The sequence below is a fragment of the Mastigoproctus giganteus genome, chromosome 9 (genome assembly GCF_048544385.1).
Source record: "Mastigoproctus giganteus isolate SK-2022 chromosome 9, ASM4854438v1, whole genome shotgun sequence".
NCBI classification, from domain to species: Eukaryota; Metazoa; Arthropoda; class Arachnida; order Uropygi; family Thelyphonidae; genus Mastigoproctus; species Mastigoproctus giganteus.
In genome coordinates, this window is record NC_143583.1 from 58,920,031 (window position 1) to 58,927,004 (window position 6,974).

Consider the following 6,974-nt stretch of genomic DNA (forward strand, 5'->3'; position numbering starts at 1 on the left):
GACCAACCCACAAGTTCCAGTCAATATCTGGGAAGTTAAAATCACCCATTATAAGACATTCAGATTTACTGGCCCACTCTATTTCTCTGTACAATTGTTCATTGTACTCATTCAAGTCATTAGGCCTATAACACACTCCTACTCTTATTTTTCCTTTCGCAGTGCTTATCTCACACCAAACTGACTCAACAGAGCACTGTTCATCTATATTAACTGGGTGCACTTCCTTTGATTTTATGTTTTTCTTAATTAACAGCATAACACCCCCTCCCTTTCTGTCCTGTCTATCCTTTCTGTACACATTGTACTCCCCAAATTCCAGTTCTGCATTCCTTATATCTTTGTGACACCACGTCTCTGCTATCCCAACAATATCCGCCTTTGATGTCTTGACCAACACTTCAAATTCATCAAATTTATTTACTATACTTCTAGCATTGGTATACATGCAAGCATACATGCTCCTATTCCTATTCCTTGTTACCCTAACACATCCCATATACCCAACTATTCCATGATGACTGCCATCCGTCCCTGAAACCCCCAACACCCCTCGCTCCAGGTCGCTTCTTATTCTAATAGAAGTTGTGCAAGAATCACCTTCACCTCTGCCTGCGGTTACTGTTAAACTATTAGTCTTTGTATCCCCCCAAACTAGCAGTTTTCTGATCCACCTAACACTGCCTCGATAGCATCAGCAAATATTCTTGCACCCTTTCTATTTAAGTGTATCCCATCCCTGTAGAAGCAATCTCTCCTGTTAACAAGTACAGTCCAGGCTGAAAAAAAATTCTACCCTTGAGCCTTGCACAATCTTTCCAGGGCCGAATTGATCGACAAGGCTCTCATTATGTACTCCCTCCTATCGTGTCTGGGGTTTGGCAGACTACAAGTGGAAATGGACATCGTTGAGATTAGAATTGAAACATGTATATTTGTGAAATGAATTAGGAAGTGTTTGGGAGGTTTAGATCTTTTTGTAGATAAGCTTACTGTATTAGTTTGACAGTTTATGGTGTATTCAATAGTAAGAAAAAGTGGGTGGTGCATGCTGCATGAAGGAGTGAAATTTTTTGGATATGGCATACACGTGGTAAGAATATACCCAGATCCTTGATATAACGTGGCATCGGCAATGCCCCCCTGCATACACACTAATCGGACTCCCTCCAGTCACTATCTGGCAGAGTAGAGGTAGCAAGATTATACACTAGCTGATCCGGAAGCCTCCTAGAGAGTTACCAATAGGTTCGGTCCGGTGTACTAACTAACAGCCGGCTTGCGAACACCGTGTACTCTCGAAATGTAAGGAAGATTGGATCTCCCCACGATGGTGGTCATAACCTCAAAAGTCATCAATCATACTGCAGGATGGAAGAGATGGGGAAGGGTTCACCGGAACTTAGCTCTGGCGACTAAACATGGGTTCCACCACTTCAAGCCTCCAATAAGCAAAGTGATGATATTGCACCAGTTGATGAGTCATCTACCACCAAGTACTGCCTGGTAACACAGAGGGCCAGCACACCTCCATGTGGTGTGGGTGCCACACCTCGACCTCTGCTTACGTTGGTTCACACCTGGGTGGTCACCCACCATGTGCTTGAGCATAGATCCTGGGGAACTCTACTAATAACATTTGTCCACGAAGAGCAGTGTCCATTGATTACCACTCTGTCATCTCCCACTCAACTATCCATTGTAGTAACTTACCCTTAGTGCCATACCTCTCCATTTGTAAAGCAGTCTTCCATGTGCAACAGTATACAGCTTTCTTTTCAAATCCAAGTAAATATCAAAATTATTTTTTGCATCCAGTTCCTTTGTGACCACATCATAGTATCCAATCAGATTGGTCAAATAAGACTTCCCCTTGACAAACCCGTGCTTGTCTAAATTATGACTGTGTTTTGTCTATATGATCCTGCAGTGCTTCTTTAACCAGTGACTCCATTATTTTCCCTGGAACACAAGACAAATTAACAGTCTGTAATTACTCATCATCCTTTGAGGTGACGAGTAATTACACATCTCCAATCTGTGGGGACTTCCCCCAAGTCCAAGGATGCTCTCATAATTATGGCTAAGCGTTTACTTACTTCCATTGCCACCTCCTTTAATATAACTGGATAGATCCCATCTACCAAATGTGCCTTTCTTATGTTTAACTTTAACTGTTTCTCCTCCACTTTGCTCTCAGTTATTACAAAATTATTTAACTCTCTGGCCCTCTCCTCCTTAAATATTTTGCATCTACATGTGTGAATACTCAATTAGTTTCGCAGCTATCTGAGAATGGTCATCTACAGTCAAACCATTGATATCAAGTAGATCAACCAGATTGATCCCCTTCCTTCTAGAGTTTATATAAGTAAAGAAGTCTTTGCTGTTTTTCTTTGCCAAAGTGTTTCATAATCTGCCTTCGCTTGCCTAACCTCCTTTGTGACTTGATTACAAACCAGCTTGTATCTACCATAGGTTTCTGTGTTTCCTGACAATTCCTGTGCATCCCATGCATTTTTCTTTTCTGCCACGATTCTCATTAGTTCATCTGACATCCATTTGGGCCTAAACCTAGAGCAGTATTTCTTAGTTGGAACAAAAAGGTTAGTAGCTTCTAAAATTACTTCCCCGAATGCTTCCCATTTAGAATTTGCTGTTGGTAACATCATCAATTGGTCCCACTGTATAGAACCTAAAAAATCACTGTATTCTCCTTTATGAAAGTGAAAACCCTTCCCTTTACCCCATGGGTAAAGTTACAGCTTTAAGTAAATCCCACACCAGTACACTGTGATCGCTGCCACCTAGCGGTTCATTTTATCTCTAAATTCTTAATGCATAAATAATCACTGCTGATTATTTATGCATTAAGATCAAGACTTTTATTCACTCTTGTTGCCTCTAACATGCTGCTGCTGTAGAAAACGATCATCCAATAAATCCACAAAAGTTTTGCTAGTGTGCGAGTGACCAACCCACAAATTCCAGTCTATATCTGGGAAGTTAAAATCTCCCATTATAAGACACTGATTTACTGGCCCACTCTATTTCTCTTTATAATGTTCATTGTACTCGTCAGAGTCATTAGGTGTATAACAAAGTCCTACTCTCAATTTTCCTTTACCAGTGCTTATGTCACACCAAACTGACAGCATAACCCCACCTCCCTTCCTGTCCTTTCTGTTTGCATTCTACTCCCCAAATCCCAGTTCTGCATCCCTTATATATGATTGGCACCACGTCTCTGACATACCAGGAATATCTGCCTTGGATGTCCTAACCAGCATCTCAAATTCATCTACTATACTCCTAGCATTGGTGTACATGCACCTGTTCTTACTCTTAGTTTACTCTAACACAGCCCATGTATTTACTTGTTTCATGACTCCTAGCAGTTCCTGAAATCCCCAGCAACTGGCTTTCCAGGCTGCTGCTCATTCCAATAGAAGCAGTGCAAGAATCATTTCTGCCTCTACCTGCAGCTACTGTTAATCTATTATTCTGTAAACCCCCCCCAAGCTAGCAGTTTTCCAACCCACCTAACATTGCCTCGATAGCATCAGCAAATAATCTTGCACCCTTCTATTTAAGTGTATCCCATCCTTGTAGAAGCAGTCTCCTGTCAACAAGCACAGACCATGCTGAGAAATGTTCTACCCCATGAGCCCTGCGCAGTCTCTCCAGGTGTCAATTGATTGACAAGGCTCTCATCATATCGTGTCTGGGCAGGATTGCAAACACTTTCAAAACCCTAACTCGCGACTTTTCAACATTGACCTATACTTGCTAAGCAAATCTGCATATCTCTTACACTTAATGTCATTTGTTCCAACATGTACAATGACATCACCTTTTGTGCCCTTAAAAGATGATATCTGCTCTACTACGACATCAGCGTTTGCCTCTGGCAGACGTACCTTGGTTCTATTCTACGTATCCTTTTTGCACAATATAGTTCCCGTTTCCCTGACAATTGAGTCACCAGCAATAACTAGCTCCTGTAGGATCAGCATATTTTGCCCTGAAGGATGCATGTGTTGTCTGGTGCATAAGAGTAAGCTCTGGCATTGAGTTGGGTAGCTGAGAGATTGATGCCCCCCTCTCCATTTTAATTTCTTCGAGGGCATCCACCTGACTCTTCATGCTCTCATAGACACCCATCAGAACTCTGAGTTGACTCCTAATTTCTTCACATTCTCTGCAGCTAGCACACACACAGACATCCTCCATGGCTAGTTCATGTCCTTTTTGAGATAGATCTGCAAACATGTCTCATTTTGCACATTTTTTTTAGACTGTGATGCATTGGAGAGGTGTCCCCTACAGTTCTCCCGCAAACCACAGCACTTTTGCTACTTTGCACATGTTGCTTTTCTGCTCTAGTCTGAGGCATGATTTCTGTTTAAATACAATTTAATTAACAATAAAAATTGCAAGGATTTATAAATTTAATTGATTAATTGCTCATAGTTGATATCTTGGCCTAACAATTATTAACAGTAGAAGCTAGATGTATATTTCAATTTTAGTTTAAAGCTTAATAAAGGAAATCTATTCTGCAAATATGAAATTATAAGTTTACAGAGAATCAAAATTAACCAAACCAGCAGTTTATACAGTAGAGGCTCATTGTGTTTTCACAGTTCACTCTGCATTAAAGCACATTTTTTTTCCACAGAATGTGCTTGCTAGAATATTGTATCATTAGATTAATTCTGTGATAAACTAAATTTTGACAAAACTCACAAATGTACTTAAGTGTATTACAAGGAATTCGCAGTCCTTTCTAAACTTTAAAAAAAAAATCTTTGTTTTGAACGTACTGTAACTCTGGTTGTTGTGGAGAGCTATACCTTTGGTGAGTTACACCAGGGACATAGCTATTATGTTTATCAACCACCCTTGATTAAATATTTCGATACCAGGATGAGCATACTAAATTATTTCAAAAGAAAAATGCAGTGTTATGTCCCACCAATCATTCAAAACTTTGTGAACATTGCAAATTTTTGCTTGAGAAGTCCAGCAGTAAAATGTATGCCATTAAAATCTGTTTATGTAGTTTCACTTTCCTTTAGATATTTCTTTAACACTTCCATAAGTGTAAATATACATATAGAATTTCCTATGTAGACACTGTAGATGTGAACATGTTTATATATTTAGAAGGCAGTTTCAATGAAGTGCCAACAAAACAGATCAAAACTAGGTTAACAAGCTGAAATTGAAGAAATTCTCTATAATTCAGATAATCAAATGAAACTAGTTTATATATATATATTATATATATATATATTTTTTTTTTTTTTTTTAACCTTTATTTCCTTTTTACCAGTATTTATAAAATGTTTGGCTATTAAGTCAAAATAGGAAAAATTAATATTTAAAAACATTTTATTTACATAGTTTTCCCAATTTTTACAAAACACAAATTCCTTGATTTTCAAAAATTTAGTGTCTGGAAACTAACTTGCAAAAAAGGGTTAAAATTATATAATCAAGTTATTTAAACAGTATTAAATGGCTTACAACTCAAATTCTTAATATGATATATATTTATTTTTAGAGATCTATCGTATAGTATCGCAGAAGCAAATCAGGAATGATGTAGACGATCCTGCAGGAGACATCATTAGGCCTACCCCCATTCTTCCTACAGAAAATGCAGACACACGACGTAAAACTTGTTGTCAGTAATTTTTCTATTGGAAATGTGCACCTGACGCTCCTTAATTATTAAAATAATATGCACTTCAGATGATCTGATTATAATTTTTTAATAGGAAATGGCTCTATATTTTATAAAGTTATTTTAAAGCATTCTTTGATTGTAAAATTATTCTGTTTGGGTAATAAGAAATTATCATTGAATGCCCTAGGGCAGGGGATCCCAACCTATTTTGATTTATTGAATGATTTTATTTTTTTTTTATTGTGTAATAGGGTAAATTTTTTTTATTTTCAGTGTAAATACCATAGGTTGCGAAATACTGCCCTAGGATGTTGATTACCTTCCAGCCAAAGAGAAAATTATTTTTTTAAACCGGAGCCTATTTATATTGTGTGTGGTTTTTAGTATAAACTTTCAGAAACAAATATGTAATAACTCCATTATTAGATTGATGATGCAGTTTGAAATTAACAATCCTACCCATAATAGCTCCCAGAATTATAGGAAGCATCTATTTAGAATTTATAAACTTTTAAATATTTGTATATTCAATAAGATGGTGCTAATCAGAAATGTCATTGTTTCTTTAAATAAATATGTACTTTTCTACCTCCAGTCTAATGACAAGGTTTCACAAACTGTATTTCAGACCATTGATTTAAAATATTTTATATTGATTATGTTTATGCTTCATAGAAATGTTTCAGTAATTTGTAAGAATTAAGTTGCATGTAAAAGATAGTAAAAAAAAATCTTATGTTTCCTCTTTCCACCCTCTAGAATTGTTATTGTAGAATAAAACTTGATACTTTCACTAGCACTTCTTATTCTCATTACTGTAGGAACTAGAACAAAAGCAGTGAAAGGTATTTTGTGTGTATCATTGTGATATCTTCACTGTGACAATTCTGATAACTTGAAATTTAAAATGCACTTTTCACCAATCTGGCTGAGCTCACTAACATTTAACCCTTATATTTTTGCACTCTGGCACCTCTGCCACACAGATCCTGAATCACTCTAAAGTTTCTATGTAAATTCCAAACCTTTGACATATTATAGAGTGAACAGTAGCAAACTACTTATTGAAACAAATTTTAATTGCATAGCTGAACATTTATACAAAATAATGTGGTAGGAGCAACATAAATTGCAATCACTATAAATTTTTCACAAATCAAGGCATTAGAACTGGCTCCTATAGCTGTAATTTTCCTTGTATAAACTGGCCAAAAATATTAAATACTGTGTTATATTGATAAGTTACAGAACCTATTTAGACATAATTATTACTGCAACA

At 36.9% G+C, this 6,974-nt stretch overlaps 1 pseudogene across 1 annotated transcript in view; it reads left to right on the forward strand.

Annotated features, from left to right (window-relative positions):
- LOC150080270 (ras-related protein Rab-11B-like) overlaps window positions 1-6,494 on the forward strand; it is a 109,501-nt pseudogene extending 103,007 nt beyond the window's left edge. The window contains exon 5 of the transcript XR_016547424.1: window positions 5,570-6,494. The product of XR_016547424.1 is annotated as a ras-related protein Rab-11B-like (transcript). The remainder of the gene's footprint in view (window positions 1-5,569) is intronic.
- Window positions 6,495-6,974: the final 480 nt, after the last annotated feature.